This window comes from Kogia breviceps, chromosome 3 (genome assembly GCF_026419965.1).
Source record: "Kogia breviceps isolate mKogBre1 chromosome 3, mKogBre1 haplotype 1, whole genome shotgun sequence".
Classification (NCBI taxonomy): domain Eukaryota; kingdom Metazoa; phylum Chordata; class Mammalia; order Artiodactyla; family Physeteridae; genus Kogia; species Kogia breviceps.
This window is the reverse complement of record NC_081312.1, coordinates 41,612,821-41,640,614: the sequence shown is the minus strand read 5'-3', so window position 1 is coordinate 41,640,614 and position 27,794 is coordinate 41,612,821. Positions and strand designations below refer to the sequence as shown.

Below are 27,794 nucleotides of genomic sequence, written 5' to 3'. Positions count from 1 at the left end.
TAAGACATACATAAATATATAATAGATATGGCACTATCCCTTGAAAAAGGCCTGAAGGTTTGTGTTGCAGCTTGTAGATTATTGTGCAGTGGTGAAGGAGGGTTATATGAAACTGGATGGAAAGTTATAACACCAGATGTGAATGAGTATGACTCATAAGACACAATGTGGTAAACTGAGGCAGCTAATAAATGTTTGAGGGTGTGTGTGTGTATGTGCATGTGTCCTGATTCAGCTATTTTCTGCATTCACCCAGATTCACATAGTGTTTCTCGTGGATGAAACCGTGCATAAGCAAACACAAAATTTGTGTTACGCTCAAAGTATTCCTTAAAATATCAATTGCATTGGAACAAACTCACATTTTCAAGTAAGCTTTATAGCAGAACTGCCTACTTAAAATTACAAAATCAACAAAATGAAATACAGCATAATCTTTCAGTAATTTGCAATGAGATGAAAAGTGACCACGAAAATCTTTTACATCAAATCAAGGTTTGAAGGTTATCTCATTGTAAAGAAAATAAAAGATTTATTGAACTTTAAGTTGAGTTATCCGTCTTTATATCACAAAAAAAGACAAGTAAGCTAAATTTGGACCTCTCCTGATATGACAAATGCTTTCTGTAATACGGTACTAAGTAGACACAAAAACTCTCCCTTTAACCACAAGGGAGGAAATAATGGCTTTTCAAAAGAGAATAGCTCTGAAGGGAGCATTTTGAAAATGAATAATTGGAAATGATTCCATTATTGGGTAATTTTTTGCTGAAAATGATATGTGTCATATATATAAACTCTCAAACCTGCACACATTAAATTGGAAACTGAATTTTCCAATACATCTAAAAATCTTCGACATGAGGAGTTTCTGTCAGTAGGTTTTGAAACCAATTGTTAAATGTATAAAGAGCATCACTTCCAGTTAGTTTGCAGGGAAAGTCATCAGGGAAGATGGAGGTTTACTGGCCAAATTCAATAAAAAAAAACAAAAAACCTTTGCATTGTTGAGGGATGGGATTGAAAAATGAGTACCTAGATATAATAAGTTCAACCAATGATTTACTTATTCCTTTTGGAAATATGTGTCTTTGTCAGGTATCTTTTTCAGACTTGACAGCCAATAAAACCAAGCGTAGAGCTAAACTAACCTTGAAGACAGACCTTGAGATCATTCAATCAAAAGGTGTTAGGCTTGGGCTTCCCTGGTGGTGCAGTGGTTGAGAGTCCGCCTGCCGATGCAGGGGACACAGGTTCGTGCCCCCGTCTGCGAAGATCCTACATGCCGCGGAGCGGCTGGGCCCGTGAGCTATGGCCGCTGAGCCTGCGCGTCCGGAGCCTGTGCTCCGCGACGGGAGAGGCCACAACAGTGAGAGGCCCGCGTACCACAAAAAAAAAAAAGGGTGTTAGGCTTAGATTTTCAAAAAATTCTAAAGCATACTAAATTGCAATCATGTTGCTCAGTATCAAAAGTTAAAAAAAAATTTCTGTATTGTTAATAAAAATAAAATACAATATTATTTTAAAATATGTTTTTTGTCTTTAACTTATTCCTTTTTCTCTATGGCTAACATATCAGTACATGTAGTTTATAAATAATTAAAAATACAAATTAATATATATAAATACATGTTCAAAATTTTTATTGATAGACATCATGATCAAAAAGGTTTGATGACCACTGCTAAAGCTGATGGGGAGATTAAGCAGTTGAGACTGCATTTAACTACAAGTTATCAGAAATCCTACTTCTGGGTTTAATTTCCTTAAGTAAAAGAAGCCTACGTGTAGAACAGTCCCAGGCTGGGACTCATGAAAGGCCCAGACTCCTTCTGTCTTTCCACAAAGTCTTGTTTAAAATATGGACTCTCCCTCATGCCCCTGGGGGCATGCTGCACCCTGGGATGTGGACACATCATATCCACATCTCAGGCAGGAAGATGAGGGAAAGGTGAAGGGAAAAAGATAGAACATGCACATTAGCTGAAGGCCTCAACAGATAACCCAGGGCTAGGCACCCAAGGGAAAAAAATCTAGGGAGGTCAACTAAGGCTTTTCCTGTATTATATATACATCAGGGAAGGCAATAGAGTCAGAGGCTAAAAGTTGGGCATCAACGAAAGCTACTGTAGAGAAGTGAGCCGAAAGCCTGATTTCTAGCTCACTGCATATTGGATTGGCAGTGAGGGGCCCCACTTGTCCTAGAGTGTGGCTAGGGCAGGTGTGCATGGGGTCCTCACTGAGCAGCAGCCCAGTACCTGCTCTACATCTGAAAGCACAAGCTCTGAAGACGTAAAGTCAGCACGTCTCTGGAAAGAGTCATCAGCTCAACGTAGAGAAAGACTACGGAAAGGACTAGCTAAATGAACTTCTCACAAGTCCCATTCCATCTCATTTTTTTAACCCATTAACTCATTTTTGAGAACAATAGTACATCAGTGCATCTATGGCTTTAGCAAGCCAGATTGGGGGCTACTTCAAAGTAGTCTTTGGGAAAACCCTGATTGGAAATGCTAAAAATTATTCTATGAATGGTGTCATTAGTTTACCATGTAAAGCAAATTCAATGATTTTAGGCTAATGACAGGCAATCCAAACAAAGAAAGAAATATAGAAAGTCCATGGTTTAGAATGGCAGCCAAGTTCTCTCTGGGATAATTTTATCCTGAAAAGGAACAAATTATCCTGATTTGTCTGCTGTATGATTTTCTCATATACAGTATTTTTGAAATTTTTGCTCTGTAATAGTTAGAATCAGCTACTTTGTTAAAACAGCAGAAATAGTAACATTTAAAGCCAAGATTATATATCTCTCACAACAGTGTGTCTGGGCTATTTTATATTGCTCAAGACTCAAAAGTCTTGTGCATTACTCACTTACTCCAAACAGGGCATGCAATAAATTACTCCTGAGATGCAACCACTTAAAGCAAGACAGTTCATATTTACTCTGAAAAATGATTTCTTCTCAGAGAGCTTTCTTCTTTAAGGTCACTGTCACAGGCACTGACGCCCCTCCTAATGTTTACTCTGTACTCTGCTGCACACTGCACTGTGTAAAGCTCCATTCTACAATTTTAAACAGAATTTTCTCTCTTGGATTTTACCTTCTGAGGGTGATACCTCTGGAAAAACTAAAGAAGAGTCTTTGGGGTCCCCCAATACAGACTGCAAATCTCCCTCAAGCCCACGGGAGCCCTCCCTGCTGCTTCCTTGGAGACGGCACTGCATTGCTCATCCCCTCTCCCTCTCAAACTTAAACCTCTCTCCTGACTTCAAAATTCCCCTCCTGAACCCTACATACTGCTGCAGTTGCCAGGGTCTCTCTACTTCATTCCCTTCAGACCAAGATTCTTAGATGGTAATCTATACTGTCTTCACCTCTCGACTCCCACTCTCTCCACCAGCTCCTGGTCCATCAACCAATGCCTACTGAGCTGGCAATTCTGCAGAAGGTTATCTATGGACACCTAGAATCTCTGTGCCCTCCTGAGAACACAAAGTTGCCCCAAGGTAGCTCTCCTTCCACATCAAGCTTTCCACCCCTCAGCCTTTCTCCCATCTCATACTGATTTCCCATTCCTCCCTTCCCAGCCCCGATCTTGCAGTCAGCCTGTTCAGTACCCTACCTCCCTTCTTAGAGTCTCCCTTTCTTCCTTATTTCCTTAATGCTGATTCCCAGGTCTGGGAGGACCCCAGAGGCCTTTTGTCTATCTGCATCCTTCTCCAGCTGCCCAGGTAATCTGCTCTCCATTTTCTGTGTTGTTTACCAACTCCCACCTTCTTGCCTTTCCTCAGCGTACTAATTCTGCTAGCAGTGCCCCTTGTCCCTGCCACTGTGCAGTCACTTGTGCCACCTGTCCTTCCTTAGACAGAAACATGAAGTACCTCCATGTACTTCCCTGATTAATCCCCACCTCACTTATTTTACCCAACCTCCGCTAATACACAGAAGCACAATTTCTCCCTGATGCTTGATGTAGGATCCTTGTTTCCAATTTCTTTTATGATTATCTTTAATGCTACATGTATAATCTTAGGGACTAAGGGGGGGGGTGCAATGCAAATACACACACACATAAACACACATGCGAATACGATAGGTATGCAAATGATTAATTAATGCTGATTCAGACTTTTTGTAAAGAACAAAATAGCCATTCCCCGGGAAGCTGCTGTCTATCCTCACGCATCTCCAATAGCATCCTGTCCACTTCTCTATTGTTACAGAGCTGACCACGTGGTAATGTAGCTCATTGTCTGCCTTCTCCAATCCCTGAGGTACATCTAAGAAATCAGAATGAAATCAGACTTAGCTCTGTATCTCCAGCATCTCACATAGTGCCTGAGACGAAGTAGGGGCTTAATAAATATTTGCTGCACATAGAAGTGAGTTTTGAGATGGAATACTCAAACCAAGTTGTGACCAATAGCCAGAAGATCTGGAGGAGGGGGAAGGGAAGTGGTACAATAATAATACTGTGAAGGATTATATTATAAAATACTCAGTACTAGTAAGGCTTATTTTGTGTATGTTTTAAAAGCAGATCTCAGCATGATGAACAGTATGTGGTGAACTTACTAGAAAACAGGAGGGGGCATCCTAAGAAATATTTCTGCTTTGAAGGCAATAGTCAAACATAGAGTTCAAGTCCTAATATATATGCACCCACTTATTCAGGAGATTGTTACTAAGTGCCTGTGTGTGACAAGCACTCAACCAAGATTGGGGGTTACAAGAGTGATAGTCCCTGTCCTCACAAGACCTCTAGCTAATGTCTAGTTAAACAGACATTAACAAACTAGTAGCAAGGAAAATGAAAAAGTAATTACAAATGGTGATAAGAACTATGAAGAAAAAATAAAAGATACCATGAGACTATATGCAGGATGACCGAAACAAGATGAGGCTTCAGGGTGGGGAGAGGTTCCGTTTTTTGTTTTTTTTTTTAAGGCAGGAAAAAAGACATACTTGGATCAGTTTCTTTAAAAATCATCAAGGTGCCCTATACTCTCCTCCAACTGTCTGTCAAAATAACCATGCATTCCATAGTCCTGACAAAGGGGGTGTCCTGAAGAAGATGATCTTCATGTTTCTTGTTTATAAAGACAGTCATGCTGCCCTCTTAATCAATATGCCACAACGCCCTTAACCACTTCCTTATTAATGGACAATTGTTAATACATTAAAACATCTGTCTACCTATCTACACATTTATTCTTCCTTTGATTTTTCTATAAGGAAATTTCTGAAGAGTGGGAGTACTGGTTTAATAGTATAAGCATTTCCACGCCTCCTGGAACATCCAGCTGGCTGGGATCCCGCAATGCTGATGCTGGAGTGTGTACCTAACTACCCACAACTTTGTCAACAGCACATTTCAGTGTCTTCTCTAATTTTGCTAGTTGAATAGATAAAAACCAGTGCCTAATTCTCCTCTCTTTACTATGATGTTAAACAGTTTTCAAAAACTGATTTACTGGGTTTTGTTTTCTTTTATGTCATTTTGAACAATTATTTACCTTCTCTAAGCTTAATATATGTACCTCATATGCTGAACAGGCATAATAACAATATTCATCTCTGCAGTGCTGCTTAAGAATCAAATGAAATAATGTTCTTAAAATGCTAAACCCAATATCTGGGATATAGCAAACATTCAGCAGATGGTAACTATTGTGTCTGTTTATTCATTATCAATTTAGTTCTTTTAGATTTACAAGCACTTATATTTTTAGGTAATAAACATAAACCTGGAAAAATGATGGAAAATATTTTCTCCTAGTCTACCATTTTGTTTATTATCTCTTTTGTGTGTGTGTGTGTGGTATGCGGGCCTCTCACTGTTGTGGCCTCTCTCGTTGAGAAGCACAGGCTCCGGACGCGCAGGCTCAGCGGCCATGGCTCACGGGGCCAGCCGCTCCGCGGCATGTGGGATCTTCCCGGGCTGGGGCATGAACCCGTGTCCCCTGCATTGGCAGGTGGATTCTCAATCACTGCGCCACCAGGGAAGCCCTGTTTATTATCTTAATTTTGCTTGTTCTTGTTGTATAGAAGCCTTTGTAAAATAAATACATCTTGAAGGAGAGCCCATGGACTTCTACTGACATTTCACCTTTATTTTCTGGATTCTGTGACACCTATTTTGATGATTTAAGTTTATAGGGGGTGGAGAGTTCACCCCTTACTTCACAAGCATTTCCTAAAACTGCCCAAAATGTGATTTTGAGAAAAGTAAGATGTTGTGTAGTATCAATATTTACCATGCATATGTTTATATTTGTGGTGACTCTTGAAATCTGTTGTTCGGAAAATACTCCCTTTGCTTGCATTGGCCAGACAACACCTGAAGGAAGATGCGGCAACAGCTCCCTTGCTGAAGTCCTTCCCTTTAACCTGAGGTAGCTGAATTGTTTTTTTTTTTTCAAAATACAGTTTTATGAACTACAGCAAAAAGTTCTGGCAAGCAACTAGCTAAAGAAACCACTGTACTGCATCTTAATTTTTAATTTTTTATTCACCAACTGAGAAGTCTAGATCCCCAACTTCAAGGCATTATTGGAATTGTCAAAATGGAAGAAGAGGTGAGAGCGACCCCTGGACCGACAAAAGCCTGCATCACTGTATCCCTGTGTCCAATGCCTACATTCCGCCACCGTCACCACCATGCCCAAGAGAAAGGCTGAAGGGAATACTAAAGAAGATAAAGCCAAGATGAAGGACAAACCACAGAGAAGATCTGCAAGGTTCTCTGCTAAACCTGCTCCAGAGCCCAAGCCTAAAAAGGCCCCTGCAAAGAAGGGAGAGAAGGTACCCAAAGAGAAAAAGAGGAAAGCTGGTGCTGGCAAGGATGGGAATAACCCTGCAGAACATGCAGATGCCATAACAGAGCAGGCACAGAAAGCTGAAGGTGCTGGAGATGCCGAGTGAAGTGTGTGCATTTTATTTACTTATTTTTTTCTTGCGGTACGCGGGCCTCTCACTGTTGTGGCCTGTCCCGTTGCAGAGCACAGGCTCAGGACGCGCAGGCTCAGCGGCCATGGCTCACGGGCCTAGCCGCTCCGTGGCATGTGGGATCTTCCCGGACTGGGGCACGAACCCATGTCCCCTGCATCGGCAGGCAGACTCTTAACCACTGTGCCACCAGGGAAGCCCAAGTGTGTGCATTTTTGATAATTGTGTACTTCCGGTGACTGTACACTTTGAAATATTATTTTTACCAAGTTTTATGAAAATGCAGAATTTTATTTTACTTTTTTTTTAAGCTATGTTGTTAGCACACAGAACACCTCATTGCTGTTTTCTGGGGAAAGGTCACATGTCATTAATAGGATGTCTCCGAAGCTGGATTGATGTGGGGAAAACACTCCTTTCCCGTCAAGTTCTGAGAGACTTCCTCTTGGTTCCCAGGAAGGAGGGATTCCTTGATGTTGACACACATTAGCCACCGTGGCACAAACACCTTATGATGTGGAAAAACTAAAATTAGTTTTTAATGTCCTCTTCTCCCTCTCTACCTCAAGCATAGACTTGACTCCCTTAAACCCTGAGACCTCTTGGAAACTGACCCCCAAAAATTGGTTACCAATATGTCAGGCAGTCTGCACTTTCCAGTGTCACCTTTGAGATGGCATCCCTCAAAAGAGTAGCGGTTCCTTTTTTAGATTGTGGATCTTCAGATTGATACTTCTGCCATTTTCATTTCCATTTCCTGAAAGTCAGGGACAGCTTGTGCAAGGTTGTTAAACAACATGCTAAATGTTAAATGTCAACCCTCACTCTAAACTTTCCCTGTTCAGAGCATCACATGAAGACTTCATTGGGTTTTATAGTGGCTTTTTGATTTTGGTTGTCCATTGAAAAAGGGCATTTGAAAGTTGTTGTATACTGTTAATGATTGCCCATGTCCTGCCTGAAATACCATGATTGTTTATGAAAAGTATCTTTAATAAAGCTGGGCACAGTTTGGCATGGAAAAAAAATTGTCATAATGTATAAAATTCCTGATTTCATTAATGAGACTTGTTCAATAAAAGGTAACAAAATTCTCCCAAATTCCTATATGCTAAAATCTGAGCATAAACCACACAATCTTTCCACGAGCACTTTCTTCCTGTCTTCCAGCTTTGACAGGGACGGACTCTGGAGAACTACCTACAGCTTAACTTTATGCTTGATAACTGTGTACTTCTCCTGCTCCAGCCACGTGATTTGACTTTGACCCCCCACTCTCCTCAGTCAAACAAGTGCCAGACTTGAAGTCTGAAGACTCTGTCACTTACTTACTGGTAATATGTGGCAATCACTTAACCCGTCTCAGCTTCAGAGGGCCCAGCAGTGAAATGGAGATAATGATAATAATAATGACCATGCCTATCTCAAATAGCTGTAGTCAGGAGCAGATGCTAGAATTATGCCTATTTCTTGAGGCCAGATTTGACCCCAAGCAAGCCAGCATCAGGAAGCCCCTTAAAAAAATTAAAAGAGCCTTCTGTTTCAGAAAGCCGATGGCACACTAGAAGTTCCATTCTGGTGGTGGCCTGTGCCTATTTCCAGATGTCTGGCCTAAATCCTAATCCTTAGCTGGGTTTCCGAAGCTCTGCAGCTCAAACCTCCTACCTTGGGCTGCCTGCGCTGCTGTTGCTCAGTTTGCCTGCCTTGTTCCTGATCTCTGATCTCAGATTTTGTAGATGTGACACTTTTTCTGTTCGTCCGTCTTAGTTTAGGATTTCTTAATCTCAGCATTACTGACATTTGGGGCTGGATAATTCTCTGCTATGGAGGACCATCCTGTGTAGTATAGAATGTTTAGCAACATTCCTGGTCTCTACCCACTAGATGCCAAAGTTCCCCCAAGTCATGTCAATCAAAAATGTCTCCAGGGCTTCCCTGGTGGCGCAGTGGTTGAGAGTCCACCTGCCAATGCACGGGACACGAGTTCGTGCCCCGGTCCGGGAAGATCCCACATGCTGTGGAGCGGCTGGGTCCGTGAGCCATGGCCGCTGAGCCTGCACGTCCGGAGCCTGTGCTCCGCAATGGGAGAGGCCACAGCAGTGAAAGGCCCGCGTACCGCAAAAAAAAAAAAAAAGTCTCCAGACACTGCCAAATATTCCCTGGGGAGAAAACTGCTCCCCTATCTCCTGTTGAGAATGTTAGCTAACCCTCTTAAACTTGACCTCTGGCTATCTGATTTACAACCCTTACTTGCCAGCTCTAATACGTTTTAGGCAAACACTGTTCTTGTTCTCCTCCTACCTTTCCCTACTATCAAAAGCCTGAAGTATCCAGAAAGATGCTCTAACTCAGAGAAAGTTGCTGTAAACTAATAATAAAATAGTTAAAACATGTTTTGATTTTTCAAAGTTTTTATCAGCCTGAGGGGGAGCTGTCTCCTATACAGTCCACAGTGTGAGAAGAATACAGACGTGTCACATCTAGGCCTTCTGGTCTCCAGTAGCACCACTGCTCTCAGGCCAGCCAGGGCAGCATTCATCAAAGCATGAGAGCACACAAAGCACAGAAGGCCATGGAACAAAGTTATCATGTGCTCTTAGAGTTACAAAGAATGTCAGAGTTTTCCTGCCTCCGTGCCCCATCTTACCCTCAGTTCTAGAGAAGATAAAACAGGTCTGCAGAGGCTAAATGACAAACCCAACGTCACAAAGCTATTTAGCAACTGAATTCAGACCAAAAGCCTGTAACATCATCACATGCCACTCTTTCCAGGCATGGTGGAATTGAGCACCCAACAGTTTGTGGTACCCATCCCCAGTGTCCTAGTTCATACATTTCATTATTTAGCACTGGCTTTTCTATTTGTACCTGCATGTTTTGCGCTACTAAATATATCACAGTATACTTACGTTTCTCCACCAGACAGATAAAAAAGAGAAGTTGATGAAAAAGCATTAAAATACAATATCAGGAGATCAGAAAAGTACTAACAAGAAGAGAGGAGAAAGGGGAAGAGGGGAGGAGATAACACACATTTATGAGTACAAACTGAATACTTTAAACTAATTATATCAGTTGGTTCTCAACATGATCCTATGATGTACATTTGAATGTTGGCTCCACCACTAAACAATCAGGTGACCTCTGGTAAGTTACTTAAACTCTCTGTGCCTCAGCTTCCTCACCTGCAAAATGGGTATAATAATAGAACCTACCTCTCTATATAGTTGTGGGATTAAAGACACAGTGTATATAAAATGTTCAGCACAGTGCCTGGCACATAGTAAGCATTTCATAACTGTTAGTAATTCTTGTCCTGCTTTCTAGCAAGCTGTGTCTTTTTCACCTCCATATTCAGTCTGCCATGTTCCAATTCCAGTCTGGCCACATAAACATAATTCTGAGCTGCTCATTGGAAGCCCCTGAGTTCCTTCCAGACTTTGCATTGGCTAATGGCTCCTGGGAACAAATGACAAGGAAATCAAAGGTCACAGGGATAATATCCCTGCTTTATCATGGCCCACACTTGCTCAATAAATGTTTCTAAGCCAGAAATTCAAAATACAGAGATGAATAATATATAAGGTTCCCCCACAAGCAGCACACAGTTCTTCATGTAGCAAATGTTTCTTGAGCTCCTACTCTGTGCTGGGGTCTATGTCAGGCTCTGAGGATACCATGGAGGAAGGAAAGGCTCCTGCTTTCACAGTTATTAGATTCTAATAACAATAAACAAATAAGCAAAAAACACAGAATCAGCTAGTGATGAGTGTAAAAAAGAAAATAAAACAGATTTGACTGATAGGGATTAATGAGAGGTGGGGTGTGGTTTTTAGAGTGGGTAGTCAGGGAGGGCCCCTCTGAGGAAGTAGTGTTGCAGCTGGTACCTTGTGGATAAGAAGCGTCCAGCCAAGTGAAGGTTAGGGGGCACTAAATGGGTCTACAGCCAATGAGGACATGCACATATGTGGCTCTCATTGTATTTTTCTTCTTTGCCTCACTTGAGATCATTTTCTCACTGGACTTGCCCTCCTGTTGGCTGCCATAGCAACCTGGGCAGACCATTTTATTTTGCCCACCCAATTGCTCATCAGCCCACACTCAGCACACACTCAATCCTAGCAACTAGTCATGGAAACATTATTGAGAAAACAATAGACTCCATAACTCTTTACATCAGCTCCAAGTACTATTCAGTCGTAACTGAAAATAAATCAGGCAGCCTTGTCCCAAGAGAAATCTTCAGTCATTGCCTATCCTTCACTGGCTTCTCAAACCAGTTTCTACCTTGCTTTCAACAAAAGGCTGCAGTCAGCCAACCCAAGTGACCCAGAATAGCCCTGTCTGCTGCCACATGATGTTCTTCTCTACCCCTCTGTACTCAAACTTCCCTTTACTTTCCCTCTGCATATATTTGCATTTGAGACAAGTCCTTTGATTTCAAATATGACATACTCCCAGAAGTTGCAGCGAATGTACAGCTTATTTCCACTCATCTGTGGTATTTAATTTAAGTTCTCCCATACAAGCAAATGAACAGGATACTTCCATGTTTAATGAGCCATGCAGGACCAAAATAAGTTACCACGCTATTTCTCTCCCAGGAAATGAGTTCAGGGGAAGCTTGTTTACTTTTGTTCGGCTCGCACTGGAATGTAGCTTGGCAAATGCAATCTTACATCTTTAACAACAATTCAGAATCATTTCTCCTGACACATTCTTTCCGTGCATCTTTGCCATCATTTCCTGAAGATGTTCAAATATTTGTCCTTGGTTTTTATTCTAAAAGGAAAGCTAAAGAATTAAACATACATGATCAAGTCTATCCGAAGATCTAATCATTCTCTCAATATTGAAGTACTGGGTTAAGTATATCACTAGAAGAGAGAGAGAGAGCCTGGCTGTAATACCTAAACAGAAGGCAAAGACTGTGTTCTGACTTGTCTGACTCTCCGTGGAATGCTGTGCTGATTTCTGGGCTGGACAAAGCCCACCTTAAGAGGATTGTGGAGGTCACTGGATAGGAGCACAGAGGGAAGATGACAGAGGCCTGAAAGAAGAGATTGGCGAGGATGAGCAGGTATTACGTGGCCTGGAGGGAAGGCTGCAGAACATCCATTTACATACCAGCAGCAGAGTAACTGCAAACTGCCTTAAAACCATATGCCAGTGGTCTAATTATCTCCCAGTTTTGGTCTCAGGCAATGGTTTACAGCTACAGAAGGCTCCTCATCATAAAACACCTGGCCAGCTGCCTGCTGCTACGCCACAGGGGTAAATGTACTGCCGACTGCAACCAACAGGTGATTTTTCACCCCCATGGCCCAAAGGTAGATGGTTATGAAAATCTAATTGTGAGGGAGGGTGAAGTATTATGATTTCAGTATGAAATTCTTGGCTTTAAAGAGACATATAGTCACAAATAAATTTTCTGAACCACTGAACATCTGTAAGCAGTAAGGAAGCAGGTGGCCTATAAAAGGTACAAGGCAGAATCTTATGCCTAATGAAGTAAAGCTGGATAGTAAATGCCTTATCTCTGCCTGCACCACTTCTGCCAAATATTTTATATATATATATATTTTTAATTATTTTATTTTATTTATTTTTGGCTGTGTTGGGTCTTAGTTGCTGTGTGGTAGGCTTTTTCTAGTTGTGGCGAGTGGGGGCTACTCTTCGTTGCAGTGTGCGGGCTTCTCATTGCAGTGGCTTCTCTTGTTGCAGAGCACGGGCTCTAGGCAAGCAGGCTTCAGTAGTTGCGGCACGCGGGCTCAGTAGTTGTGGCACGCGGGCTCAGTAGTTGAGGCTCGCGGGCTGTACAGTACAGGCTCAGTAGCTGTGGCGCACAGGCTTAGTTGCTCCGCGGCATGTGGTATCTTCCTGCACCAGGGCTCAAACCCGTGTCCCCTGCATTGGCAGGCAGATTCTTAACTACTGTGACACCAGGGAAGTCCCCAAATATTATATTTTTCAGCCTCCCAGCTTTCACCATGTCTCTGTCTGATCTCATAGCTCCATATTGAAGCAGCTGGATAATGATGAACTTTAGGATATTTGGTGTTTTTTAGGTCTCCAGATGAGCTTCTTATTTCCCATCCTTTCTACTCAAGACTAGCAACTACACAGCAATCCATCATTCCTTCACTAATAAACATTTCAGAGTGCCTTCTACACACAGAGAACTGTTTAGGAGAGATTCAGAAATAAACCAGATGTGCTCTCTTAGGGAGCTTGTGATCTGGCAGAAGGAGAATAAAAATATATATGGTGACTATAATACAAGGAAAAACGCTCCATTTGGTAAAAGAGAGGCAATCAGAATGTGATGTGAGTTTGGAAGAGTTTTATATCTTTCCAATTAAGGTATGCATTGTTTTCAAAAAAGAAAAATCTCTATCAGTGAGATTAGATAATGCTGAGGTAACCCAAAAATCTCAGTGACTTAAAGCAGCACTTTATAGTTATGTAAGATAGAACCATTGGGGAAGATTGGGTGAATGGTACAAGGAACCTCTTGGTACAATTTTGTAACTTCCTATAAATCTAAAGCTACTGTAATATGAACAAAAATAAATGGACAGGTTGGGGAGGGGGTACAGAACATCATTTCATTTCTTGCTCATGCTGCTTGTTCAGGCAGGTTGGCTTGCTCTGCAGTCCTCACCCACCAACAGGCTGAAGGAGGCTCTACCTCTGTGCCTCCAGAAAGGAGACAAATAACCGGTGGTGAAACACACCCTGGTTCTTAAAACTTCCACCCTGAAGCGGCACATGGCACTTTTGTTTCATTGGCCAAAGCAAATCACACAGCCATACCTAGCTTCCAGGGGATAAGGATGTTCCCAGAGGAAAACCAAAACTATTTGGCAAATAGCACTAATGACTACTGTCCTCAAGAACACAAACTGTGTCATCAGGCATTGGTTTTTGAAGAGTTTTCCATGTAAGATAACCACAGGTATTTGGGGCATGTGTCTTAAGTATGATTTTCTTATAACAACAGAGTAAATTCTGAAAGGAATTTAACTGGAACACAGTCACTCAAGCTGGTCAGCCACAGAACGAGCAAGTGTGAGGCCTCTCTGCTGCTTCAGCCATGTGCCCGTCCATAGCACACTACTGTTACAATGCCTTCCTGAAGGCATACGAGAGAATCTGGATCGATGTGGGTAATGCTGGCTGGAAAGCAATTCTGGCTACACCGGATCTGAGTCTGAATTTTAAAGGGGTCCAACATCTTCAGTGCCAACATTAAAGATGATTTGTGCTGACTCTTCAGGCGCACACTGTAAGCAAAGGATCAAACAGCAAGCCGCAATGAAACCAACCCAATTCCCTTACCCACAGAGTCTGCTCATAAAGTAAAGGGAACTCAGGGAGTTCTCTGGCCCAGGCAGCAATAAGGCAAACTGCTGAGTGAGGACTGTGAAGCCCAGGGGACAGTGACTGTAGTCGGGTGACAGAGGGTACCAAGGGCAGCATCATGGGAAAGAACCCAGGACAGGGTGACAGGTGCCTGAGGACAAACCTCAGCTCTGCCTCCTAGAGATCCTGTGCCTCTGAGCAAATCATTTACCCTCTTGCAGTTCTCCTTTTGTCTTTAAAATCAGAGGATTGCACCAGATCACCTCTGAGCACCTTCCTAATTCAGAGCCAGATCACTTGTGTTTGAACAGAAGCTCTGTCCCTAACTAGCAGTATAATCTCAGCAAGTGCTTAACCTCTCTGTGCCTCAATTTTCTGTAAAATGAGGATAGTAATGGACCTAGCTCACAGCATGGTTGTAATGAATAAATGAATTAACATATGTAAGGCCCTTAGAACAGGGCCTGCTATGTAGTAAGGGCTAAATAATTATTATCTGTTATTATTATTATTATTATTATTATTATTTCTATTACTAATCAAAATGGAAGACACAGAAGCAACCCTGAGAACTCTCAACTCTGTGTCCTGGACCAATTCACAAAAAAAGATACAAGTATGTTTTAGATCAATTTCCCAATGAGTTTTGGTTTAAAGATAAAAGCTAAAGGTATGGGTTTTAAATCAAAAGAAAAAATGTCAAATTATTACTTTGCTAGCCTCTTGACACCAGAAAAAAATCCAATTCTCTTCCCGCTCCACTTGAAAGAAGGGCCACACCACCTCAACCTAACCAACACTCTGCCTTATTCACCCCTGACCCCCTAGGGCACAGAAGATGCCTCCCTAAGTCGAGGCCTTTTGAGGCAACATTTCCCCAGTGTTACCACTGATGATCTCTGTACACTCTGGTAAATCTGACTTAGACTCAAGAGCACAGGTTTCTGAGAGTCACAGTACCTGAAGAGCAGAGATGGGAAAATTATAATCTGAAATTAGGATTGTAAGGACCTGAAAAGGGTCATTATATTTATCTACAAATATAAATAATTAAATTTATATTTTTATAAAGATATATTAGCTTTTATTTATTTATGAATAATTTATAGATAATTATTTATAATTATCTGCAATAAAGTATAGACAATTTATTTATCTTACTTTTTCTTATTTATCCATGAATTCCGAGAGCCCATAAATGGTCATTGAATCCATTTCCTCACTTTTCCCCTCATTCCTCTTAGAGCACAGGGAGTCAAGAAAGGAAATATGCAGAACAAATGAGGACTGTACTCTAAAAAGATTACACACCAGGAAGTGTCTTTATAATTGAGGTACACAGAGCATGTCTGGAAGAGAATATGACAAAGGGCCTCAGGAGAAGAATTAATGATAAGATGCATCTGGGTAACTGCCAAACTGAAGCTTGAACAAATATTTTCCAAGTAGCAGAATCCACAATCCTAGAGAAATGGCTCATAACTCAGAGATTTATCTGAAAATGAGACATTTATATCCACATGGATTCATATGGGAGATGTAAGTCTAAGAGAGACAGAAAGAATGAAAAAGAATATAATAAATATTGATTGTCTCATGGTGATTAACATATTCAAATTAGTAATATAAAAAATTTACTTATAGGAATGCATCAAATAACAGTGAAAAGGTTAATGACATGATTTATACATTAGTTTTAGAGAACATACATAGTGCTAAATAATATGGTAACTTCCATTTATTCAGAGCACAGGCAAAAAAAGAAAGGTCACATAGACATGTTTATCCCCAAAGCAAATGCTAACTCTGAAACATTGCAAGATTCCTCTAAACAATGTTTCAGAAGTTTCCTTTGGTTTAAAAATCATTTCATTAAGAAGAACCACGTTGGAGGACACACATCACCAAATTTCAAGACATTATAAAACTACAATAATCAAGAGAGTGTAGTATTGGCTTAAAGATAGACAGATCAGTGGAATAGAATAGAGTTCAGAAGTAGATTCCACACACATATGAACAGCTTATTTTCAATAAAGGCAATTCAGTGGAGAAAGGAGAGTCTTTCAACAAATGGTGCGGGGCTTCCCTGGTGGCGCAGTGGTTGAGAACCCGCCTGCCAATGCAGGAGACACGGGTTCGTGCCCGGGTCTGGGAAGATCCCACATGCCGTGGAGCAGCTGGGCCCGTGAGCCACGGCCGCTGAGCCTGCGCGTCCGGAGCCTGTGCTCCGCAATGGGAGAGGCCACAACAGTGAGAGGCCCGCGTACCACAAAAAAAAAAAAAAATACATATGGTGCCAGAAAAGTTGGATATCCATATGCAAAAAGGGGGAGGACTTCCATCTATACTTTACACCATATACAAAAACTAACTCAAAATCGATCACAAACCTGAAATTATAAAACTCCAGAAGAAAACGTAGTTCAGAGAAAACTTTGGCACCTGGAGTTATGCAGAGATTTCTAGATACAACATCAAAATCCATAAAAGACAGTAATCCATGAAAGAGCAAATTGATAGAGCTGATAAAAAAACATATTTCTGCTCTTCAAAAAGACTGTTAAGAGAATGAAAAGAAAGCCACAGCTGAGAGAACCAAGTCATATCTGATAAAGGAACTGTGTGCAGAATATATAAAGTACATTCAAAACTCAATAATAAGGAAAAAATCTAATAATAACTTGAGCAAAGGTTTGAATATTTCACCAAAGAAGATGTAAGGGTGGCAAATCAGCACAGAAAAGATGCTCAACATCATGAGTCATTTGGAAAATTCAAGTTAAAAGCACAATGAAATACCACTATATACCTGTTAGTATATGGGTGGTGGGAAGGCAAAATAGTACAGTCACATTGGAAAAACAGTTCGTCAGTTTATCACAAACTTCAAACTGTACCTACCTTATGATTCAGCCAGTCTACTCTCAGGTATTTACCCAAGAGAAATGAAAGCTTACATCCATACAAAGACTTGTTCAAAATGTTCACAGCAGCTTTGTTTGTAGAAGCCAAAAATTAGAAACAATCCTAATGGCTATCAAAAAGTAAATGGATAAACAAATTGTGCATCCACACATGGACTCAGCAATAGAAAGGAGTGAAATATTTATACACACAGTATGAATGAATTTTATAATTACCCTGAGTGAAAGAAGCTAGACCCAAAAAAAGTACATTCTGTAAAATTGCATTTAAATAAAGTTCTAGGAAATACAAAATAGTATAGTAACAGAATATAGTAACAGAAAAATATAGTAACAGAAAAAGCAGGTGTGGGAGTGGAAGGGATAGATTACAAAGGGGCCCTGGGAAACTTTGGGGGTGTGGGAATGTTCATTACTTTGATTATGGTGATGGTTACACAGGTTTATGCATATGTCAAACTCATTATACCTTTAAATATGTAGAGTTTATTATATTTCAATTATACCAAACTTTTTTAAAAAGAAAAAATATGTTATTCTTTTATTTAACATTTGTTGAGCATCTACTCTGTACCAGGCACCATTATAGGTACAGGATACAACAGTGAATAAACCACAGTTGACCCTTGAGCAACACAGGTTTGAACTGCCCGAGTCTGATTCTAGGTGGATTTTTTTCAATAGTAAATACTACAGTACTACATGGATTCGAGATTGGTTGAATTCACTGCTAAGAAACCATGGATATGGAGTAATCTGGGATTCAGAGGAACCCATATAAATTATACACGGCTATTCAACTGTCCAGAGGGTTGGCTCCCCTAACCCCCCACGTTGTTCAATGGTCAACTGTAGACAAAAATCCCTTCTGCGATCCCCTCTAAAAATATTATCTCTGTTTTTATAAATAAAATGATTTGTTTAAGGCTAGGAAAATGTTTAGAAACTGGTAGAGTGAGGAGCAGGTCCTCCCCTAACATTTGCAGGTCCTGGGACAAGAGTGCAAATAGAGGCTCACAGTACAGATATAACATACAGAAACAATAAATCAAGCTGTGCTCCTTCCTAGCCCACATTCTCTCTCAGCCCCAAGAGCTAGAGGCTAAGAAGCTACCCTTCCTGAGCCCTGGGCAAGCCTGAAGGAGGCCATGAAAATGCAGCAGGTAGAAGCCAGGCCCCTCTCAACCTGATCAGACTCACAGGATCAAGCTCCTCCCTGAGGCCTCACTTTCCAGACTCAGGATTTCCAGGTGCCTCCCAAAGCTAAACTGTCTGAGCAAAGCACAGCACAGGAATGAAGTTACCTGGAAAACCTGGTGGGCCTGAGGCAGGAGATAGCTGGGCCCCACGCTGAGCAGCAGCAAACAGTCTCCTATTAATGACAGGAGCAGAGCTCTGCTTGAACAAAAGATAAGACAACCACATTTTTCTCATTCTTGTGGTCAAGGAGACCTCCCAGACCACACATGCACAGAAAAGATCCTCAGGGGTCAGAGAAGGGAGAGGGTGCCAGCCTGTAATATGTCCTGCCAACCTCCCGGAAATGCAAGCACTGGAATCCATCTTGGCTAAAAGATGTGCGCCCATATCGGGAAGGGCCCTGAGTCAGACCAAATATGGGCACAGGCAAGATGACTGGCCAGAGGGTACCCGGTGCCCCCATATAAGTGATTTAAGCCACCCCTTTGGGGCACAACTCACTCTGAGTCTGTCCGTGTGTTCCTCCACATGTACTTTGTTTCTAATAAGTGCTTTACTGCTTCACAAACTGTCTCTTTGCTGAATTCTTTCTCCAAAGAAGACAAGGACCCAGGTCCTGCTTCCAGCCACCGCAGACTGTGGCCCCCCCGAGATCAGGCCTAGGCACCCTCTGGTGTCCAGGACAGAAGCTATAATTTTCTCCTTCCCCCTCTTGGACTCCTGCTTTCTCACCTCTGCAACCTTGCCTGAGCACAAGGCTCAAGCAGTCATCTCATTTGCTCAGTTGGTTTCTGAACTTGGAAAACAATTTTTAGAAAATGGAAAAAAGAATGTTTTAAGATTTTAAATCTTTGTGTCTCAGTATTTGTAATACACAGAGCCCTCTAAAGAGAAAGATGCAGATAAGGGTTCCCTCTGGCCTGGGTTTAAGGGTGGCAGTGATCAGAAATAGAATCCAGGTTTCCAGGAGACCACATGGATTTCAAAAGTCCTGTATGCAAATCATATAAAAGATAAATGGGAAGCATTCAGTAACAGGGAGCTCAAAAACTTAGGGCTTTAAAACAATACAAATGATTATACAGTTTCTAAGTACAAGGTGAAGCAGAGAAATAAGCATTCCTTTAAACAAGTATTGCCCACATATCCTGGATTTCATAACTTCATCAAAATTAAAATCTGAATCAACATTGAAATAATTGCAGAAATAGTCTCTAATCCCATGAACCAACTCAAAGGAAGACAAATGATAATTTGAATATTTTCTACACTTGAACGGTGATGAATTTAATCCTTCCTCCAACATATTTTTGGTGAGTTCAAGAAACCATAAACAAGCTCTGTGCGAGTTACTAAGTGTGCGAGACACTGCCCTGGTCCTCAAGAGTCCAGGAAGCAAGATATAAGGTCACATGTGACAAATATCATAGAAGTGGGACAGCCAAGAGTAATGGAAATAAAGCAGATAGACTGTGCATGAGAGATTTCTTTTGCTAGCATGATAATGGAAAACACACTGAAAGGGAAGGCATGAAAGCTAAGTTCAAAGGTTGAAATTTAGCCCCACCCTTTGCAGGATGCATATACAACTAAACAATAGACATCTTCCAGTGGCTGCTTGAACTACTCCTACATATCAGTAATTTACTTTTATTGTATCTCAGGAAGTTTTCTTTTTACAATTGGCTCAAAATGTCCTTGTAACTCCAAACCATTGACCTTGCTTCTGCCCCCTGGACCACCTAGAATCACTCTTCCATATGAAAATTCTTTAATTGTGTTAAGACTGGATCATGTCCTAATGCTTTCTTCCAGGCTTAATAATTGTTATAATGATGATGATAAAATTAATGATAGAACTGTATTAGTTTCCTATTAATGCAGTCACAAATTAGCACATGCTTAAAACAATACAAATTTATTATGACATGGGTCTCACTGGGCTAAAATCAAGATGGCTCTAGGGGAGAATCATTTCCTCGCCTCAATTCCTTCATCCCATCACTCTAACCTGTGCTTCTGTAATCACATCTTCTTGGCCTCTGACTCTTCCACCTACCTCTTATAAAGACCCTTTTGATTATACGAGGCCACCTGAATAATACAGGATAATCTCCCCCTCTCAAAGTCCTTATTAATCACATCTGCAAAGTCCCTTTTGCTATGTAAGGTAACATTCAGTTTGCTTGGATTGGGACATGGACATCTTTGGGGGATGGGTGGAATTATCCTGCCTACCACATCAGTTAACATTTTTTTTAGCATTCACTGCATTCACTATGCACCAAGCACACTGCCAAGTACCTTACATGCATCATCCCATTTAATCATGCCAACAATCCTATAAGGTGAGTCCTCTTGTTGTCCCCAGTGTATGGATGAGGACTCTGAGGCTTAGAGACATTAATAAACTTCCCAGGAAGAAACACACCTAAGTTTGTCAGTTCTTAGAACGCTTCTTCATAAACCATGGTCTCTAGAGGTTTTACTCTCTTGTTCTCATCTATGGATGTGCTACAATCTGTCGCTATTAGGAAAAACTGATGAAAACAGAAGAAATGACATCCCAGACAGAGAAAATTGTATGAATAAAGGGGTGGAAGTAGGCAAGTTAAATTCCTCATTGAGGAAAGGCAAGGAGTCCACGATATCCAGAGCAAAAGGGGTGATAAAATTGGAAAAGGGGGTGGAAGCAGGATTGGAAGAGGATAGGTTTTGGACTTAGGTAAAAGTGGGCCACAGAGACAAGAAACCAGGGATGACACAATCATAGGAGAACTTTAGGCAAATTAATCCAAAAGGTGCTAAATGGGAAAGAGGGAAGCAAAGAGTGAAGAAGTATAGAAAGGTACAGAATGTACAGAAGGAGGAAAGCTGTCAAATTCTTCTGAAAAACCATAAGAAATACTTGAATAAATAGAGACATACCCATTTCAATCAAAATTTTTCACTGACTTTTTTTTTGTATAGGTGGTCCCTGATTTAGGACGGCTCAACTTAAGATTTTTCAACCTTACAATGATGCAAAAGCAATACACATTCAGTAGAAACCATACTCCAAATTTTGAATTTTGATCTTTTCCTTTGGCTAATGATGTGTAGTTCAATCCTCTCTCGTGATGTTGGGCAGGGCAGTGAGCCACAGCTCCCAGTAAGCAAGGTGATCACAACGGGAAACAACTGACATTCTTACAACCATTCTGAATCCATACACAGAAAAAATTACGTGTAGTATTTTGGCCATTACAGACATGAATGACTGAGGATTTTGAGATCACTGAAATACAGCTGTGCTTCTGACCTAGAAAGTCTTCTATTAATCTGTCTCTGCTTGTCTCAAATGTTGCCATTTCCCTCTACAATGGTCCAGTTTTGTTTATTTATCCCTTTCCACTGACTTTGTAGTGTAGTATATATTACTAAAGTTTAATAAAGAAAGAGCATCCAATAAAAAGAAATGCTCGCTCTCTCTCTTCCTCTCTCTTTTTATTTTACTGGCAAAATCTTCCAGATTTCTCATCAAAATTCCTCATTATGAATCAAAAAGAAAGACTGAGAATGATTGATTAGAATTAGATTATCAAGGGAATTCACTTGAATAGATAATATTCAGGGGTGTTTTTGTTTTTTTGCTTTCTACCATTTTTTTCACTTTCCTAACAAATATATGCAGATGTTAACTAGTTTTACACTAGAAATCAACATTCTATGTATCTATTACTACAAAAATACTTTCATTACAGGAATCATATTCTTCTTCTAAGAATGTTTAAGAAACACATTAATTTGTCTTTAGCTCCAGCTCACAAAATACATTATGATTTCCTTTTATTCTTACTATAATTATTGCTCTTTCAAAGTAATGCCTGCTTACTTTTTGTAACCTGTCAAACAACCCAGAGAACTATAGAGTTGATAATCTTCCTCCCTCCACCCAAATCCAACTCTCCTAAGGAACACAGATTAACTGGCTATTATCCTTTGGCACCTTCTAAAACATTTGTTTTACTTTGGCCTTACAGGCTTAAAAAAAGCACAAGTTCAGACCATTAGCAAAATGTATTATGGTTTTGCAAAGTATCAATCTACACACTAATAAGAAAATCAGTGGAAATATATCCAAAGGGACTCAACTAATTCCAATTCTGACACTGGAAATTTTTTCCATAAATTAAGGCTAAAACTTCAACAAATTCAGTTTGACTCAGGGAAAACTCAGCTTTGTTTTCTCTCTAATACATACAATTCATTTTAGGCAATTAATCTCCTTTGTAGAATTCTCATTCATCCAAAGAATAATTGAGAATCTGTTTTTGGTGTTAAACGTACCAAAAAAAAAATTTTTATTGTTTTTTTTTCCTGTCTTGTAAGCTTAACCTGTCCTCTCTGTTCTAAAATTATCTGAATTCTTAGTATTCTATACTTAATCTTTCTTTCCACCTTTTTTTTTTTTTTTTTACCCTCTCAAACTGTTCAAAGTAGTTATCCAGAATCATTTCCAAACTCTTCCAATTTTAGCATTTGGAACCCACTGCCTGCTTTGTACTTCATTTGATATGGTTCTTTTTCTTCTGACTCTACTCCACTCCGGGACAGATCCATCCTCATCACTGGGAGGAGACTTGGACTTGGCTGACCTTTATTGACAGCAATCTTGGATGCTGCTGAGCTCACCTGACCACTGTCTCCACTTCCCCATCATTAAAATAATAACTGCATTTATTGACTTCAGAAAGTTGTTGTGAGGCTTACATAAAATAGAGTCCAGAAGATCTGTAAAATGAAAACCATTCTCTCCTCTCCACCTAATTTTACTTAGTGGTTACGAACACAGACTTCCTCAGCCTAACTAGCTCTATCTTTTTCCAGCTTTGTGATCTTGTGCATACCTTATCCTCTCTGTGCCTCAATTTCCTCATCTGCAAACTGAAGATCAAAAAGCACAATGTAGGGCTTCCCTGGTGGCGCAGTGGTTGCGAGTCCGCCTGCCGATGCAGGGGATACAGTCCGGGAAGATCCCACATGCCGCGGAGCGGCTGGGCCCATGAGCCATGGCCGCTGACCCTGAGCGTCCGGAGCCTGTGCTCCGCAATGGGAGAGACCATAACAGTGAGAGGCCCGCATACCGTAAAAAAAAAAAAAAAAAAAAAAAAAAAATTATATTCATAGCAGCTTTACTCCTAACAGCCAAAAAATAAGGGGAGAACCCAAAAGTCCATCAACAAGCAAATGAATAAACTGTGATATATTCATATTGTAGGCTACTAAACGGTGATACAATAAAATAACTCTCCGTACAGAAAATAACATGAATGAACTCAAAAGCATCTTATTAAGCAAAAAAAGCCAGATACTGAATTACTCCCTTCATAAATATTCAAAGACAGGCAAAACTATTCTGTAGTGATAGAAGTCAGAATAATGGTTGCCTCTGGGAATGGGGGATTGACTCAGAGAAGTGGCATGAAAGAGCCTTCCTGGATGATGGAAATATTCCTTCTTGATCTGGGTGATGGTTACATGGACATGTATACACCAAACTGTACAAATAACATTTGTTTACTTTTCTGTATGTAAATTACATCCAGTATTTTTGAAAGATTAAATGGTATAATTAAGTTAAATCACAGAATCAGCTTGACTCATGGATGATGTTTCATAAACTATAGCTATTGTTGCTATTCTAACTTAAAATACCTGTTAATAATATCTGTTAAGAAAGTGTAACTGCACACCCTTCGAAGGATAAGCTAAAACAAATTGAAAAAGGAAGGCATGTGTAATTTGAGAAGGGAAATTTTGCGTGCAACTTCACTAAAGTAAGACATCAGAAGAAATACAAAACTTGTAGAACCAATGTCCTATAAATGGTTAGATAAACTTCATAAAATGTTTATAAATTACATAGCCAGTGCAACTGCACTAAAGTAAGACATTGGAAGAAATACAAAACTTGTAGAACCTATGTCCTATAAATGGTAAACTTCATAAAATGTTTATAAATTACATAGCCAGTGCAACTTCACTAAAGGAAGACATCAGAAGAAATACAAAACCTGTAGAACCTGTGTCCTATAAATGGTCAGATAAACTTCATAAAATGTTTATAAATTACATAGCCATTGGAGTTTTGCCACTAGTGTCATTTATTCTCAAAGTCTTCAATCTGGAAAGCAACAATTAGAGAATAGTGCTTTTTTTACAAACATTTTAAAGACACTAGGAAAAAAGATTTATTTTAAGAAAATAAATGGGTTAAGATTTAGGTCAAAATCCCAAAATGATTTGTGTTTGTCCTTAATTTGCTCCATGAAAAAAGCTGCTTTGAGAATCTCAGCATCCTCCTGGGACACCGTTACTCCCTACCTCTGCAAGAATACAGGCTGGTTCAGCAATGGAGGAGTGAGTCCTGTCTGGGCAAAAGAACAAGAAAAGCTTGTGGGTGTTTTCGCAGGCACAATTACGCAGAACTAATAAACACAACTTCAGGGTTGGAAAGGGAACAAAAACGAGATTGTAGTAGTGGTCTTTCTATTCATATGAGAAGAAAATGAAGAGTTTGTGATTATTATGTGGAAAACATGTTTTAAAATGGAAAAATACAAAAGTAAAATAGGCAAGGTGCCGTGAAGAAGCACATGATACTTTCTGAACAGGGAAGAACTAAATGGAGTACCTGGAAATTTTAGGGCTTAGACTTTTTTGCTTCTAGATGTCTCCCTGTAATCTCCCCAGGACTTCACCAAAGAAATCTAGCCATTCATTCATTCAATCATTCTTTCATTCAGTATACATGTTTTGAACACTCTTACATGCCAAGCGTTGTTCTAGGCTGTGGAGATATAATAGTGAGACTTCAGGGAACATAAAGTTTCCAAACATGAAAAATGAACCAGGTATTCACAAGTGAGTTGTTATCCCCAGGTTTCTGAATACAGAGCTGCTGATACAACCCTTGCTTGTCTCACGGTGTCAGTCAGACAATACTGGCAGTAAGTAGAGGTCAAAACCTTTGTTCTTGGAGAAAGAACAACCCGATTTTAGTCTGTGAATGTGGAATGGGAAAGAAATTGTAACAGCGTGCAGTGGGGGTAGGAGGAACTCTTGATTTTTCAACTAGAGCAATCAATTTCTTCCACTTAAATCCTGGGGAAAGAGGAAGGAAGTTTCAGCCAATGTAAAGGGGAAAAATCCTTACACAGGGCCACAATCTATCTCCTGGCCACTTTCTGTTATGATATGAAGGATCCTGAGCAATCCTTCTAGTATGTGATGCTTTGATTTACAATTTTTTGAATAGTGCACAGTATATTCAGTGTTGTGAGTCACCATATTAAGGCCACAAGAATGTTCACACTTCATATTTCCATTATCAAAACTGGAGAAACAGGGGGCTTCCCTGGTGGCGCAGTGGTTGAGAATCCGCCTGCCGATGCAGGGGACATGGGTTCGTGCCCCGGTCTGGGAAGATCCCACATGCAGCGGAGCAGCTGGGCCCGTGAGCCACTACTGAGCCTGCGCGTCCGGAGCCTGTGCTCCGCAACGGGAGAGGCCACAACAGTGAGAGGCCCGCGTACTGAAAAAAAAAAAAAAAAAAAAAACTGGAGAAACACACTGGGACCAAAGTAGAACCCCAGAAATTTTACCAACCATGACTATATTTGACATCCCAGTTCTGGCTGATTTTAAAAACACTGTGGCAAGGTCTTAAAATATTCCATGATCATGGTTCAATCATGTCCCTGGTCAGCTCAGACTGACAATACAAGGTACTTAGATTAAGAGCTCACCTGAGAAATGATAGTAGTTAATATTGATTAAATGCTTATGATGCACCAAGCTCTGTTCTAAATGCTCTTATATATAACAACTCATTGAAGCCTCACAACAATACTGTAAGGCATGTTCTCCTGATTTCCAGAAGAGGAAACTGAGACTCTCAGAGTTCAATCGACTTGCCCAACATCGCATGATTAGAAAATGGTAGGCCAGGATTCAAATCCAGGCAAAGCTACTCCAGATACTATGCTCTCAGACTACCGCCTGTCAGGAGAATGCTGATTCTGATTGGGACTGGGCAGCATCTGAAGGACTTGTCCAAAGATCACCAGTGTGCTACTTTCTTACCAAGTCCAAAGCACTGTGATGCTTTAAAACCTTTTGAAGGTTATTCTGATCATGAGTCAGTTACATGTGAGCCATCCCAGAGAACCAATAACAGGTTATAGAAAAACTATATTACTTTCTTTTGCTCAAAAAGTAGTAAGTCCTCCTAGAACAGTCAAATTTATAGAGACAGAAAGTAGAATGGTGGTTGCCAGGGACTGGAGGAGGAGGGACTAGGGAGTTAGTGTTTTATGGGTATAGAGGGAGTTCTGGAGAGAGATGGAGTACTGGTTACACACGTAATGTGAATGTACTTAATACCACAGAACTGTACTTAAAAATGGTTAAGATGGTAAACATTATGTGCATTTTATCACAATTAGAAATAATATATTTTTTAAATTTTTTAAATTAATTAATTTACTTATTTTTGGCTGTGCTGGGTCTTCGTTTCTGTGAGAGGGCTTTCTCTAGTTGAGGCAAGCAGGGGCCACTCTTCATCGCAGTGCGCAGGCCTCTCCCTATTGCAGCCTCTCTTGTTGCGGAGCACAGGCTCCAGATGCGCAGGCTCAGTAGTTGTGGCTCACAGGCCTAGTTGCTCCGCGGCATGTGGAATCTTCCCAGACCAGGGCTCGAACCCGTGTCCCCTGCATTGGCAGGCAGCTTCTCAACCACTGTGCCACCAGGGAAGCCCCTTTGCTTATTATTCTTATAACACAGAAATAGGAGCAAGAATTTACACTGTAATTGATTTAATATTGGTCACATGAGTCATACACAAAAGATACAAATCCTACTTCTAATGTCTATGAATAGTCATTGATTCTGTGAACTTTGAAAGCTTATGAAAATGTGCTATGATCCCAATATAGTCCTAAGAGCATCTTATGTAATCAAAGGAAAAAATAAAATAAATCCATCAAACAATGAAATTCTGACACTGATATACTTGACCCTCTGCTAGGGATTATGGAGACTATTGGAGACACAACACCTGCCTCAAGGGACTTGCAGACTAGACAAGAAGAAACATTCATGCACTTGATAGAACACAAACAAGTACATGTATGCAAATCATCAGTGACGCAAGGATAGGAAGGACCCCAAATGCTTAGCTTACTATTTCAACAGGCCCCAGGAAGAGTGTGGTTTAAATAAACATTTCTGAAAATGCACACGTGTTACCAACTAGGACATGATCCCCAACATCTGGTCCCCCATCCTGGGATCTCACTAGAAGA

The 27,794-nt window shown here is 40.5% G+C and overlaps 1 protein-coding gene and 1 pseudogene across 2 annotated transcripts in view; one reads left to right on the top strand and one right to left on the bottom strand.

Annotated features, from left to right (window-relative positions):
* Positions 1–27,794, bottom strand: part of RTN1 (reticulon 1) — a 240,355-nt gene that overhangs the window by 194,276 nt on the left and 18,285 nt on the right. The gene's annotated exons all lie outside the window — the stretch shown is intronic.
* On the top strand, positions 6,668–6,931 carry LOC131753861 (non-histone chromosomal protein HMG-17 pseudogene; annotated as a pseudogene).